The sequence below is a fragment of the Lithobates pipiens genome, unplaced genomic scaffold (assembly GCF_037356315.1).
Source record: "Lithobates pipiens isolate NorthernLeopardFrog02 unplaced genomic scaffold, aLitPip1_a1.2 Scaffold_8, whole genome shotgun sequence".
In the NCBI taxonomy this organism is placed as follows: domain Eukaryota; kingdom Metazoa; phylum Chordata; class Amphibia; order Anura; family Ranidae; genus Lithobates; species Lithobates pipiens.
This window is the reverse complement of record NW_027507903.1, coordinates 475180480-475197429: the sequence shown is the minus strand read 5'-3', so window position 1 is coordinate 475197429 and position 16950 is coordinate 475180480.

The following is a 16950-nucleotide window of genomic DNA, read 5'->3' as shown; positions in this document are numbered from 1 at the left end:
CATGAAGGCCCCCATTTGCACTAAACTGGAAGCGGTGTGGTGGCCTGGCTCCTGCTCATCATCCAGGATAATGTCGTCCTCTTCATTCTCCTCTCCCCATCCACGCACAACAACAGGGATCCCAGAAAGGTTTAAAGCATGCTCTTCTTGCTCCTCCTCATCTGCCCCGGCACCATCCTCCTCTGACTCCTCTTCAGACTCCTGTTGTTCACTTGTCTCAGATAGAGTAGCCCCCCCCCTGGGAATTCATCCAGCATTGCGACTTCCTCATCTTCCTGCTCCTGCTCCTGCTTCTCCCCAGCTTGATCAATGACACAACGCAATGCACGCTCCATAAAGAAGGCATAAGGTACCATGTCACTGATGGCGCCATGGCTGCGACTGATCAGTTTGGTGATCTCCTCAAATGGCCGCAGAAGTCTGCATGCGTCGCGCATGAGCAGCCATAGGCGCGGTGAAAAAAAAACCAGCTCCCCAGAACCTGTTCTGCCGCAGAGTTCATACAGGTAGACGTTAACTGCACGTTTCTGCACGGTTCAAGCATATAGAAGGTTGAGTTCCATCGCGTCGGGCAATCACAAATAAGACGTCTGACTGGCAGATTGTGTCACCGCTGAATGTCAGCAAGGCGAGCCATGGCCGTGTAAGATCTTCTGAAATGGGCTGAGATTTTCCTTGCCTGCCACAAGATGTCCTGGACCCCAGGGTATTTGACAATGAATCGCTGCACGACCAAGTTTAAGACGTGTGCCATGCATGGCACGTGCGTAATTTTGCCCTGTTTCAATGCGCTAAGCAGATTGGCACCGTTGTCACACACCACTTTACCAACTGTCAAATTGAGCGGTGTTAGCCACTGATCTGCCTGTGAACGCAAAGCTGAAAGGAGTGCCGTGCCAGTGTGGCTCTTGGCTTCCAGGCACAACAGACGCAGCACGGCATGGCAACGTCTCACCTGGCATGTCGAATAGGTTCTGGGGAGCTTGGGCGGCGCAGCGGAAGAGTCGCTAGCAGCGGAAAAGGAGGAGTCAGCCGAGGAGGAGAGGGAGGAGGATGGAGTAGGAGGAGGAGGAGAAGAAGAGCCAGGCCTGCATGCAATCCGGGGCGGTAAAACCAAATCTAAAGGGGTGCCACGGGTTACATGCTTGACGGTCGTCAGAAGGTTCACCCAGTGGGCAGTAAAAGTGATATACCTTCCCTGCCCGTGTTTGCTAGACCACGTGTCTGTGGTCAGATGTATCTTGGCACCGACACTGTGTGCCAGAGATACATTCACTTGCCGCTGAACATGGCCATATAGCTCTGGGATGCCCTTCTCTGAGAAATACTTCCTTCCTGGGACCTTCCATTGTGGTGTTCCAATGGCCACAAATTTGCGAAAGGCCCCCGAGTCCACCAGTTTATATGGCAGTAGTTGGCGGGCTATCAGTTCTGACAAGCCAGCCGTCAACCGCTGGGCAAGAGGGTTATCCGGCGTCATCATATTTTTACGCTCAAACATTAGGCCCACGGAAGCCTGCCTTTTTGCAGAAAAACGTGAGCTTGGCGTGATGGAAGGTGGAGTGGAGGACAATTGTGAGGAGAGAGGAGAAGGAGAAGTAGAAGACGAGGCTGGACAGTGAGAGCCTGGAGTGTGGCTTTGTGTGTTCCGTTGCTCCCACTGGGCTTGGTGATGGCTGCTCATGTGCCTTCTTAAGGCGGTTGTCCCTAGGTGAGTGTTGGGCTTACCGCGACTAATGCGTTGACTGCAAAGATTGCAGATGGCAACGCTATTGTCAGCAGCGGACACGTTAAAAAAAGCCCACACTGCGGAGCCATGTGCCGGTGTCCTGGGTGCGCCAGATGTGACCGTACATGGTCGATGACTCGCTCCTGATACATTTGCAGTCCGCTTTGTCCCTCCTGTGCAATGTAAGTTATTCCTGCTTCTCCTCCCTATCTGCTGGTCCATATCTTCCTCTGAACTCCCCTCCTCTTTCTCTCTTGTGGGCACCCACATGACATCACTAGACACGTCATCATCGACGTCACCTTCCCCCCGCTATAAGTAGAGATCTCTGAGTAGGCAGCAACAGCGGGGACCAACCTCCTCCTTGGGCTGACCTGGGTACTGTCGTCAGACTGCTGAGTGGCGGTTGTTGCTACCTCCTCTTCCTGATCCAATACCAAGAGTGGCTGCGCATCAGAAATGTCTTGATATGGATCAGAAAATAATTCCTGTGACTCAAGCGGAAGGTATGTGGTGGTGGTGGTGTTGTTGGTGGTAGTGTCTTTGGGGGTGCACATAGCAGAGAGTGAAGAAGAGGGTGCAGATCGAGAGGATGAGGAGGGTGCAGAAGAGTAAGGCTGAGTGAGCCACTCAACCAAATCTGGTGCGTCCTTTAAAGTAATTGAACGCACCATCTGCAACTTCCCACTTTGGCTCAAGCATGTTGCTCCTGCCCTACCCCTACCACCCCTGGGGAAGGGCCTGCCTCTTCCTCTGCCTGTCATTTTTTAAATGACCCTGTGACAAAACTCTCAGTCCCTATACTGATAAAGGACTACTGCAGCAGAAGGGCAGCAGTCAACAGTAGTGCACCTCAACCCTATATATTGTGGACCTATACCAGTCCTTAAGGAATAGCAGACTGTACCTCACTCAACCCTATGTACTGTAGTACCCTAGAACTTACCAGTCCTTATAAGGACCTTTGTGGAACAAGTAGGTTGTGAATGATTATCAGACTGTACCTCAGTCCCTATACTGATAAAGGACTACTGCAGCAGTAGGGCAGCAGTCAGCAGTAGTGCACCTCATCCCTATGTATTATGGACCTATACCAGTCCTTAAGGAATAGCAGACTGTACCTCACTAAACCCTATGTACTGTAGTACCCTATACCTTACCAGTCCTTATAAGGACCTTTGTGGAACAAGTAGGTTGTGAATGATTAGCAGACTGTACCTCAGTCCCTATACTGATAAAGGACTACTGCAGCAGTAGGGCAGCAGTCAGCAGTAGTGCACCTCAACCCTATGTATTGTGGACCTATACCAGTTCTTAAGGAATAGCAGACTGTACCTCACTCAACCCTATGTACTGTAGTACCCTATACCTTACCAGTCCTTATAAGGACCTTTGTGGAACTAGTAGGTTGTGATTAGCAGACTGTACCTCAGTCCCTATACTCATAAAGGACTACTGCAGCAGAAGGGCAGCAGTCAAGTATAATATTCTTTCTATATTTGGAAGAAAGAATATTATACGTGTACAAGCCTATTACCATACCAGTCCTGAAAAGAACCTTTGTGGACCTAATAGTAACAGCTACTGATTAAACTGACTGTCCCTCACTGCCTCACACACAGCTTCCTGCCTGTCCCTATTTAAACTGACAAAACAGAGGCTGCTGGAACAATAACTTGAATAGCACTTTTGTGGACCTAATAGTAACAGCTAATGATTAAACTGACTGTCCCTGCAGCACACAGCGTCCTGTCCTTCTCTCTACACTGACAAAAGACAGGTTGCTGCAAATATCAGTAGCACAGCAGTGCCTCAAACCTATATGCTGGTGAAAAACGTGGTCTGTCATCCGGAGATAATTCCTGAAATCATCAGGATTATTCTCCCAGATCTCACGGAGCAAAGGCATGTGCGAGAACTGGTCGTGCTGGCGCAACCAATTCTTGGTCCACAAACTCCTCCTCACCCTGTTCATGGACCGGGCTTGTATGAAAGCTAAAAGTCCAACACCAAGCCCCTGCACAGCACAAACTCTACGAGGAGTACGTACACGAAACATGGTTTAAAACGGTTGGCTGATCAGAACAGACAACAGAAAGCACCGATAAACCGCAATGCCTGAAAGAACGACCTGAAAAGCAGAAACAAGTAGACAATAAGCAATGCAAATCAAAGCGTACTATACCAAGATATAGTCCACAATGAGAAACAAATGCTTACTGACTACACACACTGATAATCAGATACGCACAGACAAGCACAAACTGAAGAGCAGTAACGAACTGAAGCACAAATCTGAAAAGCGTGAATCGTCTCTCATCAAACTTCTACTAACACGCGATAAACACAAGATCAGCAGAAGGAGCCCAAAGGGTGCCGGACATGGTGCTGAACTTCCCTTTTCTAGTGCTGCCATACGCGGCTTACGTCACCGCGTTCTTGGCAACCGGAACTTGGAACAACTTAGTCCGACTGTGTGTATGCAACACCACTTCCTGACCACTTCCGGACTAAATCCGTCGGAATTTATCCGACGGATTTGGTTGCCGGAATGTCCGACCGTGTGTACAAGGGCTAACAGATTCAATAACACCTAAGAAGGTGACTTTGCAGAACAAATTATCTAAAGAGAGTTTCCTGATGGGTTCAAAGGGTGCTTTTTCCAGGGCAGAGAGAGCCAAATTAAGATCCTATGGAAGCACATGGTATTGTAAGGGTGGTCTAATCTGAAAAATACCTTAAATAAGTTTTTTTAAAAGAGAAAATTAGACAAAGCAGAAACCTATTTATTAAGAGTACTTAAGACCAAATTCTGGTCAAGTTCTAATTGTAGGAAGGCCATAATGGGGCACACAGTGAAATCTCTGGGATTGGAGTGCCTGTGTTCACAACAGACAAAGAAGGATTTTTAAGTATAATAGAACATTTTTCTGAAAGTGGCATTTCTGACTTTGAGCTATATAGGAATGATAGTGTGACAGCTAGACAAGATGGGAGAACTAGAGATATTGTTGTACGAGAAGGATTTCGATTTTGTGGGAATTTCAGAGGCTTGGTTCAACAGCTCTCATGATTGGTTGGCAACCATTCAAGGGTATTCCCTTTATCGCAGGGATAGAGAAGGTAAAAAAGAGGGAGGGGTAAGCCTGTATCTCAAGAATAATTTACAAGTTAATGTGAGAGATGACATCACTAAGGGAGCTAGGGAGGAGGTGGAATCCTTATGGGTAGAGCTTCATAGAGTTCCAAGGGGATGACACTAAGGGGAAAATAATACTGGGAGTATGCTATAGGCCCCCTAACCTGAGGAAGGAGGGGAAGACAGACAATTTAGATTAGCAGCAAGGATGGGAAGTGTCATCATAATGGGGGATTTTAATTATCCAGACATAGACTGGGCAGAATAAACCACACATTTGTCTAAGGTTCGCCAGTTCCTAAATGTCTTGCAGGACAATTTCATGGGTCATTTGGTAGAAGCACCAACTAGAAACAAAGTTTTACAAGACCTACTGATTACCAACAATACAGACCTGATCAGGGATGTGGAAATACGGGGCAATTTAGGAAACAGCGATCACAGGTTAATTAGCTTCAGTATAAATCACACAAATAGGAAACATAAGGGGAATAACAAAGACACTGAATTTCAAAAGAGCAAACTTCCCTCAACTATGAACCTTGCTAGAAGATATTCATTGAGATAAAATCTTAGGAACAAAGAACACGGTGGAGAGATGGGTTTGCTTTAAGAGCATATTAAATAAGGGCATTAGCCAGTGCATTCCATTGGGACATAAATTTAAAAGAGCAAACAAAAGTCATGGATGGCTTAACTGCAATGTAAAAATGCATATAAAAGCAAAGGTAAGGCCTTCAAAAAATACAAGGCTGAGGGATCATCATCAACTTTCAGACTTTACAAAGAATGCAACAAGAAATATAAGGGTGCAATTAGGGCAGCTAAGATAGAACACAAAAGACACATAGTGGAGCAAAAAAAGTCCCAAGAAATTCAGTAACCAAAACTGCAGTGTTTATCCTCCTGACACATCTCAGGATGCACCCTCATGGCTAACAGAGGACAGAATTAGAAATAGACTTGGAAAACTTACCAATAATAAGTCACCAGGACCAGATGGCTTGCACCCAAGGGTCCTTAGGGAACTCAGTCAAGTAATTGCCAGACCATTTTTCCTAAATTTTACTGACAGTCTACTGACTGGAATGGTACCAGCTGATTGGAGAAAGGCCAATGTAGCACCAATATTTAAAAAAGAGCAAAATACATACCCGGAAATTACAGACAAGTTAGCCTAACATCAATAGTATGCAAGCTTTTGAAGGGGATGATAAGGGACTACATACAAGATTTTAGTAATGAAAACGGTATCATTAGCAGTAATCAACATGGATTCATGAAGAATCATTCTTGCCAAACCACTCTATTAATCTTCTATGAGGAGGTGTGCTGCCATCTAGATAAAGGAAGGCCCGTAGACGCGATGTATCTGGATTTTGCAAAAGCATTTGTCACAGTTCCCCATTTACTGTACAAAATAATGTCTGTTGGCATGGACCATAGGGTGAGTACATGGATTAAAAACTGGCTACAAGGGCAAGTTCAGAGGGTGGTGATAAATGGGGAATGGTTAGGGGTGGAAAGTGTGGTCCCCCAGGGTTCTGTGCTGGGACCAATCCTATTTAATTTGTTCATAAATGACCCGGAGGATGGGGTAAAAAGTTTTGCGGATGATACTGAGCTAAGCAGGGCAATAACTTCTCCGCAGGATGTGGAAACCTTGCAAGAAGATCTGGACAAATTAATGGGGTGGGCAACTACATGACAAATGAGGTTTAATGTGGAAAAATGTAAAATAATGCATTTGGGTGGAAAAATATGAATGCAATGTACTTACTGGGGGGAGAACCTCTGGGGGAATCAGGGATAGAAAAGGACCTGGGGGTCCTAGTGGATGATAGGCTCAGCAGTGGAATTCAATGCCAAGCAAGAAGCAAGAAGAACATGTGCATGCATTAAAAATGGGATTAGCTCAAGAGATAAAGTGATAATTCTCCCACTCTACAAGACTATGGTCCAGCCTCACCTGGAGTATGCCGTCCAGTTTTGGGCACCATTCCTCAGAAAGAATGTACTGGAAATGGAGCGAGTATAGAGAAGAGCAACAAAGCTAATAAAGGGACTGGAGGATATTAGTTATGAAGAAAGGTTACGACCACTCAACTTACTCTCTCTGGAGAAGAGACGCTTGAGAGGGGATATCATTTCAATTTACAAATACCATACTGGTGGCTAGTGATGGACGAACTTCCGATGGGACGTTTCGCGAACGCGGCCGATAGTTTGCGAACCGTAACGTTCGCGGCGGGCCCCATTGACTTCAATGGGAGGCAAACTTTGCAAACCTACAGGTCAAATTTGCAGCCACAAAATAATTACTAGCTGTGCAAACATAGTCCCACCACATGGCCAATGACATAACACATGTATGAGGTGAATCTGGGATCGACAACTACAAGCATTCTTTTTTTATATGTGAAATTGTTGTGACAATTCAGGACTGTGGAGCGCATGAAGGCAATGGAGGAGAGGGAAGGTCAGGGTAGGCAAAGAAGAGGGTGCAGGAGATGATCACCAGCAGTATGACATACAGCAATGACACCTGCACCGTGATAGAGTCATCTGACACCAGCACCGTGATAGAGAGCACTGACATCAGCAGCTTGACATACAGCAATGACACCTGCACCGTGATAGAGTGATCTGACACCAGCACCGTGATAGAGAGCACTGACATCAGCAGCGTGACATACAGCAATGACACCTGCACCATGATAGAGTGATCTGACACCAGCACCGTGATAGAGAGCACTGACATCAGCAGCGTGACATAAAGCACTGACACCAGCACCGTGATATACAGCACTGACAGCAGCACCGTGATATACAGCACTGACAGCAGCACCGTGATAGAGAGCACTGACATCAGCAGCGTGACATACAGCAATGACACCTGCACCGTGATAGAGTGATCTGACACCAGCACCGTGATAGAGAGCACTGACATCAGCAGCGTGACATAAAGCACTGACACCAGCACCGTGATATACAGTACTGACACCAGCACCGTGATAGAGAGCACTGACATCAGCAACGTGACATAAAGCACTGACACCAGCACCATGATATACAGCACTGACACCAGCACCGTGATATACAGCACTGACACCTGCACCGTAAGCAGCCCCAGGAGGAAGTCAGCATAGCACAGGAATGGTGGGAGCCCCTCATAATGAGCATAGCACAGGGATGGTGGGAGCCCCTCATAATGAGCATAGCACAGGGATGGTGGGAGCCCCTCATAATATGCACAGCAGAGGTACAGCCCCAGGAGGAAGTCAGCACAGCACAGGGATGGTGGGAGCACCTCATAATGAGCATAGCACAGGGATGGTGGGAGCCCCTCATAATAAGCAGCCCCAGGAGGATGTCAGCATAGCACAGGGATGGTGGGAGCCCCTCATAATAAGCAGCCCCAGGAGGATGTCAGCATAGCACAGGGATGGTGGGAGCGCTTCATAATAAGCAGCCCCAGGAGGAATCAGCACAGCACAGGGATGGTGGGAACCCCTCATAATGAGCATAGAACAGGGATGGTGGGAGCCCCTCATAATATGCACAGCAGAGGTAAAGCCCCAGGAGGAAGTCAGCACAGCACAGGGATGGTGGGAGCCCCTCATAATAAGCATAGCACAGGGATGGTGGGAGCCCCTCATAATATGCACAGCAGAGGTACAGCCCCAGGAGGAAGTCAGCACAGCACAGGGATGGTGGGAGCCCCTCATAATAAGCAGCCCCAGTAGAAATATGACACCGCTCAACCTCTTCAAACAGGAGGGTACGGGCATATAGTACGGTGTGCTTTTTTTGGACAAGGGAGTGAGCCAAATGAAGAAAGAAGGTCTGTGTGCTCGATTAAAAAAATCGTTTATAGACATATACATGGTCTACTGGTCACATGTGTTGAATTCCTCCGAGATACATGCCTCATTCATTTTTAGAAATGTGAGGTAGTTAACACTGTCGTGAGCTAGGCGAGTACGCTTATTGGTCACGATCCCCCCTGCTGCGCTGATCATCCTTTCGGACAGGACACTGGACGAGGGGCAAGCCAACAGTTCGAATGCAAATTGGGCAAGCTCTGGCCAGAGGTCAAGCCTGCCCACCCAGTAGTCCAGGGGTTCATCACTCCTCAGAGCATCCACATCGGCCGTTAACCCGATGTAGTCGGACACCTGACGGTCCAGGCGTTCCCTGATACTGGATCCGGATGACACCTGTCAATGGATCGGCTGAAAGAATGACCTCATATCCGAAGTCACCAACACATCTTCAAACCGGCCTCTCCTTGCAGGCGCTGTTGGATTGGTACCCGCAACTCCTTCTCTGGGAGTGGGAATTGCTCCTCTGCCAGCGCACGCAAAAGCAGAATGCAGCATTTCCCTAAGCAAGGCCTGTAAGTGCTCCATTCTGACAGCCCTCTGTGACGGCAGTAACATTTCCCCCATTTTGTGTTTGTACCGGGGGTCTAAGTACGTTGCCACCCAGTACTGGTCCTTGACCCTTATGCTTTTTATACGGGGGTCCTTATTAAAACACTGGAGCATGAAGGCCCCCATTTGCACTAAACTGGAAGCGGTGTGGTGGCCTGGCTCCTGCTCATCATCCAGGATAATGTCGTCCTCTTCATTCTCCTCTCCCCATCCACGCACAACAACAGGGATCCCAGAAAGGTTTAAAGCATGCTCTTCTTGCTCCGCCTCATCTACCCCGGCACCATCCTCCTTTAACTCCTCTTCAGACTCCTGTTGTTCACTTGTCTCAGATAGAGTAGCCCCCCCTGGGAATTCATTCAGCATTGCGACTTCCTCATCTTCCCGCTCCTGCTCCTCCACAGCTTGATCAATGACACGACGCAATGCACGCTCCATAAAGAAGGCATAAGGTACCATGTCACTGATGGCGCCATGGCTGCGACTGACCAGTTTGGTGATCTCCTCAAATGGCCGCAGAAGTCTGCATGCGTAGAGCATGAGCAGCCACTGGCGCGGAGAAAAAAAAACCAGCTCCCCAGAACCTGTTCTGCCGCAGAATTCATACAGGTAGACGTTAACTGCACGTTTCTGCTGGAGCAGCCTATCAAGCATATAGAAGGTTGAGTTCCATTGCGTCGGGCAATCGCAAATAAGACGTCTGACCGGCAGATTGTGTCGCCGCTGAATGTCAGCAAGGCGAGCCATGGCCGTGTAAGATCTTCTGAAATGGGCTGAGATTTTCCTTGCCTGCCACAAGATGTCCTGGACCCCAGGGTATTTGACAACAAATCGCTGCACGACCAAGTTTAAGACGTGTGCCATGCATGGCACGTGCGTAATTTTGCCCTGTTTCAATGCGCTAAGCAGATTGGCACCGTTGTCACACACCACTTTACCAACTGTCAAATTGAGCGGTGTTAGCCACTGATCTGCCTGTGAACGCAAAGCTGTGGCTCTTGGCTTCCAGGCACAACAGACGCAGCACGGCATGGCAACGTCTCACCTGGCATGTCGAAGAGGTTCTGGGGAGCTTGGGCGGCGCAGCGGAAGAGACGCTAGCAGCGGAAAAGGAGCAGTCAGCCGAGGAGGAGAGGGAGGAGGATGGAGGAGGAGGAGAAGAAGAGCCAGGCCTGCATGCAATCCGTGGCGGTAAAACCAAATCTACACGGGTGCCACGGGTTACATGCTTGACGGCCGCCAGAAGGTTCACCCAGTGGGCAGTAAAAGTAATATACCTTCCCAGCCGTGTTTGCTAGACCACGTGTCTGTGGTCAGATGTATCTTGGCACCGACACTGTGTGCCAGAGATACATTCACTTGCCGCTGAACATGGCCATATAGCTCTGGGATGCCCTTCTCTGAGAAATACTTCCTTTCTGGGACCTTCCATTGTGGTGTTCCAATGGCCACCAATTTGCGAAAGGCCCCCGAGTCCACCAGTTTATATGGCAGTAGTTGGCGGGCTATCAGTTCTGACAAGCCAGCCGTCAACCGCTGGGCAAGAGGGTTATCCGGCGTCATCATTTTTTTACGCTCGAACATTAGGTCCACGGAAGCCTGCCTTTTTGCAGAAAAACGTGAGCTTGGCGTGATGGAAGGTGGAGTGGAGGACAATTGTGAGGAGAGAGGAGAAGGAGAAGTAGAAGACGAGGCTGGACGGTGAGAGCCTGGAGTGTGGCTTTGTGTGTTCCGTTGCTCCGACTGGGCTCGGTGATGGCTGCTCATGTGCCTTCTTAAGGCGGTCGTCCCTAGGTGAGTGTTGGGCTTACCGCGACTAATGCGTTGACTGCAAAGATTGCAGATGGCAACACTATTGTCAGCAGCGGACACGTTAAAAAAGCCCACACTGCGGAGCCATGTGCCGGCATCCTGGGAGCGCCAGATGTGACTATACATGGTCGATGACTCGCTCCTGATACATTAGCAGTCTGCTTTGTCCCTCCTGTGCAATGTAAGTTATTCCTGCTTCTCCTCCCTATCTGCTGGTCCATATCTCCCTCTGAACTCCCCTCCTCTTCCTCTCTTGTGGGCACCCATGTGACATAACTAGACACGTCATCATCAACGTCACCTTCCCCACCGCTATAAGTAGAGAACTCGGAGTAGGCAGCAACAGCGGGGACCAACCTCCTCCTTGGGCTGATCTGGGTACTGTTGTCAGACTGCTGAGTGGCGGCTCTTGCTACCTCCTCTTCCTGATCCAATGCCAAGAGTGGCTGCGCATCAGAAATGTCTTGATATGGATCGGAAAATAATTCCTGTGACTGAAGCGGAAGGTATGTGGTGGTGGTGGTGTTGTTGGTGGTAGTGTCTTTGGGGGTGCACATAGCAGAGAGTGAAGAAGAGGGTGCAGATCGAGAGGATGAGGAGGGTGCAGAAGAGTAAGGCTGAGTGAGCCACTCAACCAAGTCTGGTGCGTCCTTTAAAGTAATTGAACGCACCTTCTGCAACTTCCCACTTTGGCTCAAGCCTGTTGCTCCTGCCCTACCCCTACCACCCCTGCGGAAGGGCCTGCCTCTTCCTCTGCCTGTCATTTTTTAAATGACCCTGTGACAAAACTCTCAGTCCCTATACTGATAAAGGACTGCTGCAGAATAGGGCAGCAGTCAGCAGTAGTGTACCTCAACCCTATATATTGTGGACCTATACCAGTCCTTAAGGAATAGCAGACTGTACCTCACTCAACCCTATGTACTGCAGTACCCTATACCTTACCAGTCCTTATAAGGACCTTTGTGGAACTAGTAGGTTGTGAATGATTAGCAGACTGTACCTCAGTCCCTATACTGATAAAGGACTACTGCAGCAGAAGGGCAGCAGTCAGCAGTAGTGCACCTCAACCCTATATATTGTGGACCTATACCAGTCCTTAAGGATTAGCAGACTGTACCTCACTCAACCCTATGTACTGTAGTACCCTATACCTTACCAGTCCTTAGAAGGACCTTTGTGGAACTAGTAGGTTGTGAATGATTAGCAGACTGTACCTCAGTCCCTATACTGATAAAGGACTGCTGCAGCAGAAGGGCAGCAGTCAGCAGTAGTGCACCTCAACCCTATATATTGTGGACCTATACCAGTCCTTAAGGAATAGCAGACTGTACCTCACTCAACCCTATGTACTGTAGTACCCTATACCTTACCAGTCCTTATAAGGACCTTTGTGGAACTAGTAGGTTGCGAATGATTAGCAGACTGTACCTCGGTCCCTATACTGATAAAGGACTGCTGCAGTATAGGGCAGCAGTCAGCAGTAGTGCACCTCAACCCTATATATTGTGGACCTATACCAGTCCTTAAAGCGGAGGTCCACCCTAAAGTGGAGCTTCCGCTCATTGGAACCCTCCCCCCCTCCGGCACCACAATTGGCACCTTTCAGGGGGAGGGGGGTGCAGGTACCTGTACAGTACAGGTATCTGCTCCCACTTCCGGCGTAGATTCTGCAGAAGGTACGCCCCTTTCCGCAGAATCTACGCCCCTTTCCGAAGGTCCCCCGCTGCCTGCTGGGAAACACACGGATCCCAGAGACAGCGGGGACCATCCTTATTGCACAGCGAGACTCGCGCATGTGCAGTAGGGAACCGGGAAATGAAGCTGCAAGGCTCCACTTCCTGATTCCCATACCCAAGATGGTGGCGGCAGCACCCGAGAGACGATCGAGAGATCGGCTTCGGGTGCCGACATTGCGGGAGTGCTGGGCGGGTAAGTGTCATTTTTTTTTAAAGTCAGCAGCTGCAGTATTTGTAGCTGCTGGCTTTAAAAAAAAAAAAAAAAACGGCGGACTCCCGCTTTAAGGAATAGCAGACTGTACCTCACTCAACCCTATGTACTGTAGTACCCTATACCTTACCAGTCCTTATAAGGACCTTTGTGGAACTAGTAGGTTGTGAATGATTAGCAGACTGTACCTCAGTCCCTATACTGATAAAGGACTGCTGCAGCAGAAGGGCAGCAGTCAGCAGTAGTGCACCTCAACCCTATATATTGTGGACCTATACCAGTCCTTAAGGATTAGCAGACTGTACCTCACTCAACCCTATGTACTGTAGTGCCCTATACCTTGCCAGTCCTTATAATGACCTTTGTAGAACTAGTAGGTTGTGAATGATTAGCAGACTGTACCTCTGCCCCTATACTGATAAAGGACTGCTGCAGCAGAAGGGCAGCAGTCAGCAGTAGTGCACCTCAACCCTATATATTGTGGACCTATACCAGTCCTTAAGGAATAGCAGACTGTACCTCACTCAACCCTATGTACTGTAGTACCCTATACCTTACCAGTCCTTATAAGGACCTTTGTGGAACTAGTAGGTTGTGAATGTTTAGCAGACTGTACCTCAGTCCCTATACTGATAAAGGACTGCAGCAGTATAGGGCAGCAGTCAGCAGTAGTGCACCTCAACCCTATATATTGTGGACCTATACCAGTCCTTAAGGAATAGCAGACTGTACCTCACTCAACCCTATGTACTGTAGTACCCTATACCTTACCAGTCCTGATAAGGACCTTTGTGGAACTAGTAGGTTGTGAATGATTAGCAGACTGTACCTCAGTCCCTATACTCATAAAGGACTACTGCAGCAGAAGGGCAGCAGTCAAGTATAATATTATTTCTATATTTGGAAGAAAGAATATTATACGTGTACAAGCCTATTAACATACCAGTCCTGAAAAGAACCTTTGTGGACCTAATAGTAACAGCTACTGATTAAACTGACTGTCCCACACAGCTTCCTGCCTGTCCCTATTTTTTTTTTTATCAAATTCTGTTTATTAATTTTTTTCAAAACATACAAAACAGTGGACGCGCCTATGACACATCCACAGGCCAATGGCCAAGACTAACTAACATCAACAACTAACTAATCCAATCCAATCATGGAAAAATCTTAGCCTGTCCCTATTTAAACTGACAAAACACAGGCTGCTGGAACAATAACATGAATAGCACTCAAAACTATATCCTGTACTACTTTACCATACCAGTCCTGAAAAGGACTTTTGTGGACCTAATAGTAACAGCTAATGATTAAACTGACTGTCCCTGCTGCACACAGCATCCTGTCCCTTTCTCTTCACTGACAAAAGACAGGCTGCTGCAACAATCACTAGCACAGCAGTGCCTCAAACCTATATCCTGAACTACACCTAACACCTATACCATGATACCAGTCCTTAAAAGAACTTTTGTGGACCTAATAGCTAGCGATTTGGGTCACTGAAGTCTCTCCCTGCTCCACACAGCAACCTCTCCCTATAGTGACATACGAAAGAATGTAAAATGGCCGCCGGATCGGGTCTATTTATAAGTTAGGGGGAATGTCCAAGTGTCCATGTGCTGTAATGTCTCAATTGGCTGTCCTGTACCCCCTGATGGATGTATCATCATAGGTCAAAGTTCTTTTACACAGTAAACACGGAAGTCTGCCGGGCGAACGGCGGCAATAGTCCACCGATCGGGCAGACGGCGAACAGCCGAAATTCGCCACGAAATGACTCCCGGGCGAACCGTTCGGCCATCCCTACTGGTGATCCCACAATAGGGATAAAACTTTCCTGCGGAAGGGAGTTTAATAAGAGACGTGGCAACTCATTAAAATTAGAAGAAAAGAGGCTTAACCTTAAACTGCGTAGAGAGTTCTTTACTGTGAGAGCAGCACGGATGTGGAATTCCCTTCCATAGGCGGTGGTTTAAGCATGGAGCATCAATAGTTTCAAAAAACTATTAGACAAGCACCTGAACGACCACAACATACAGGAATATACATGGTAATACTGACATATAGGTTGACACACATAGGTTGGACTTGATGGACTTGTGTCTTTTTTCAACCTCACCTAATATGTAATTATGTAAGATACTACAAAAACAAGAACATGGTCAAGGGCTTGAGCCCTTGGGCTCTGAGGAAGGGGGGATCTCCCCTCAAAATGCTTCAGCCATTGCTGAGAGCCTTCTCATAGTTGTGAATTGCCTAGGGGACCATGTGGTCTGGGACTGTTGAATACTGATGAATCTTTACTATTTTTGTGAGTATATATCTGTTCAACTTTTCCATTAAAATGTGTTATTAGGGTAATGCTCAAGGCGGTTGCGCCCTCTGTTCTTGTATTGTAGTAGAACACAAGGAAAGAGGCGCCCTGGGTGTAGAAGTAAAAACTATTTTTAATCACAAAGATATATATATACAAGCAACTCACATTTTGAGAGTGATTGGTAAGCCTTGAATAAAATGAGTCCCAAACATGAGGATGGTCATCAGGTTCGTCAAATCCTCATGCTGGCTAGGGCGCTATCATGGCTTGGTCCAGGGAACTGCTTAACCAGTAGAGACCCGCACTATAGCCAAATGACAGCTACAGCATGGACCTCCTTTGCCGGGACTACGTCTATTGACGTCGTCCCGTGCACGAGCGGCCTGCGCGCCTCCTGCGGGGTGCGCGCGGCGCGCTCTGTGATTGGCGAGTCTATCAGACTCGCCTGATCACGGATCCGAGCAAGGGGTCGATCCCGACCCCTTACCACGTGATCAGCTGTCAGCCAATGACAGCTGATCATGTGATACAACGGAGCCGGCAATCGGCTATTTTTCCTCCTCGCGCTGACAGAAAGAGCCGATCACCGGCGGCCGTGATCGGGACATCAGTCCCGATCACGGCCAGCTTACCAGTGCCCACCTGCCCCCTGCCAGTGCCACCTCTGTAATAAAAAAGTGCCCCCCATCAGTGCCACCCATCAGTGCCCATAGTGCCACCCAGCAGTGCCCACAGTGCCACGCAGCAGTGCCCACAGTGCCACACATCAGTGCCCACAGTGCCACCCATCAGTGCCCACAATCTGCCTCAACAACGGTGCTGCACCCCAGTGCCACATATCCGTGCCCATCAGTGTCATCTACCAGTGCCCATCAGTGCCGCCCATCAGTGCCCAGCAGTGCCACCTATCAGAGCCACCTATCAGTGCCACCTATCAGTGCCCATCAGTCCCATCTATCAGTAGTACCTATTAGTGCCACCCATCCATGCCACCCATCCGTGCCACCCATCCGTGCCATCTTATCTGTGCCCATCTTTGCCCATCAGTGCCGCCTTATCTGTGCCCATCAGTACTGCCTTATCTGTGCCTATCGGTGTCACTTTATCTGTGCCTATCAGTGCCATTTTATCTGTGCCTATTAGTGCCGCCTTAACTATGCCTATCAGTGCCCACCAGTGCAGCCTATCAGTGCCCACCAGTGCCGCCTCATCAGTGCACTTCAATGAAGGAGAAAAATGACCTGTTTGGAAAATTTTATAACAAACTATTAAACATGATTTATTTTATTTTTTGCATCTTTTTTTGTTTGTTTAGCAAAAAATAAAACTCCCAGCTGTAATTAAATACCACCAAAAGAAAGCTCTATTTGTGGGAAAAAAATGATAAAAATTTCATTTGGGTACGGTGTTGTATGACCGCGCAATTGTCATTCAAAGTGCATCAGCGCTGAAAGCTGAAAATTGGTCTGGGCAGGAGGGGGGTTTAAGTGCCCAGTAAGCAAGTGGTTAAAGATGGAAACGCAGACTGCAGTAAGCTGGGTGCAGAGCGAGGTCTGAAGCGCAGGCG